The sequence below is a fragment of the Leptonychotes weddellii genome, chromosome 10 (assembly GCF_054177405.1).
Source record: "Leptonychotes weddellii isolate Sample4059 chromosome 10, ASM5417740v2, whole genome shotgun sequence".
Lineage (NCBI taxonomy): Eukaryota > Metazoa > Chordata > Mammalia > Carnivora > Phocidae > Leptonychotes > Leptonychotes weddellii.
In genome coordinates, this window is record NC_138378.1 from 118,147,068 (window position 1) to 118,149,048 (window position 1,981).

A 1,981-nucleotide genomic window follows, 5' to 3' on the forward strand; every position below is an offset into this window, starting at 1 on the left:
GAACCATGAGAGACGATGGACTCTGAAAAACAAACTGAGGGTTCTAGAGGGGAGGGGGTTGGGAGGTTGGGTTAGCCTGGTGATGGGTATTAAAGAGGGCACGTTCTGCATGGAGCACTGGGTGTTATGCACAAACAATGAATCATGGAACACTACATCTAAAACTAATGATGTAATGTATGGGCATTAACATAAGAATAAAAAAAATAAAAAATAAAAAAAAATAAAAAAAAAAAAGGAAGAAGACTAGTGTGGAAGAGGAAGGAGAAGAAAGGATAACACGTAGGGTGACAGGCTGTGCCGTGGCAGAGTTTCAAAAGCATGTGGCCTGTGTGGGATTTTATGGGCCCTTCTGTATGGATCTATGTGGCTGGGACACAGTTTGGGGAGGACAGCAAGAAATCCGAAGAAGACGGGCTAAAGCCAGGTTAGGGAGGTTGTGCGTCATAGCCAGGCGTTTGCGCTCCATTTTGTGGGCCTTGGGGAGCCGTTTCCAATGCTCTCGCTCCTGAAGGGAAGAGTGTTCATGGAAGCCCATGTGTGCATCTCATATGGGCCAGGTGGGATCCATGGGAGGTACTGTCAACCTAGGAGGAATCTTTTTTTTTTTTTTTAAGATTTTATTTATTTATTTGAGACAGAGAGAATGAGAGACAGAGAGCATGAGAGGGAGGAGGGTCAGAGGGAGAAGCAGACTCCCCGCCGAGCAGGGAGCCCGATGTGGGACTCGATCCCGGGACTCCAGGATCATGACCTGAGCCGAAGGCAGTCGCTTAACCAACTGAGCCACCCAGGCGCCCCCACCTAGGAGGAATCTTATCTGTCTTGCTCAGTGTTGTATTTTCAGTGCCAGGAACTATGTCTGGTGCATAGTAGGAACTCAGCAATGGTGTTGACTGAAGGAGTAAATGGAAAAAACAAAAGAAAAGCTCCACAGAGGCAGCATGGCATGGCAGGACCGGTGGTGATGTGAAGGCAGAGATCTCCAGCCTGATGCTGACCTCGGGCGCCACTGGACAAGTCATGGCCTCTTCTTGGCCTCTGTTTCTTGTCTCTTGAACAGAGGGCATGATCTTCAAGCTCTAAATTTGAGAACTAAATTTTCCTGGTCCCGAGTAATTATTGACCTACCCATTGATATGTTGGTCCTTGGTGAAAACTCCCTTTGAGAGTGTTGGTGTTTCTGTGATTTCTGGAAGTCGGGCCCCCAGACTGCAGAGTCGTGCAGCTCACCAGGGCTATTGGAGGAAACTCGGCCTACCCATGGGCCAGGTATCCCCACGTCAGGGGCTGGACCAGAGTCTCGAGAGTTAGTTTCAGGGTTGTACGTATAAGCAGCATAATGGTGGAGAGAGGTCCAAGGCATATGTTGGGCAGCCCAGGGGCTCCCGGATGGGAAGGACAACCAGCCGGTTCTCATCTCAGCTCCTGTAACTCAGCACTGTGGCTCTAGGCAACTCACTTCATCTGTTTGCATTTTAGTTCCCTTAGTCGTAAAATGAGGAGTTTAGATGAAGTCGACTCTGTAGAACATTCTCAGCTTTCAACTGCTCTGATTCCATAGTGTGCTCTTGGGTTTCTTTTATCTTTACCTCCATGTGCCTTTGTTTCTCAAGATCCAGGCCCCGTGACACCGTTCCTTCCCTGTGCCTTCAGAGACCTGTGTCGAAAAGCTGACTCTGCACCTCTGTGTGCTTCTGAGCCTTTTGCACATAAAGAAGGGAAAGCTGGATAGTTTTCTTTCCCCCTTCTTCTTTAACAGATATTTTTAGCTTTTCTAAAAGCTTCTCACTTTGAGCCTTAAAAAGAAATAAGAACCTCTTCCAAAAATGCAAATGCTCTGGCAAGAAGCAAGAGGGGTGTTTTCAATCTTCCCAGAACAATTGTTTTTCTCTTCCATTGACATTTGTGGGGTGCAAGGGTGAAGGTGAGGCCTGTGGAGGGGAAGGACGGAGGGTGTTGTGACAACCAGAGTGATTCC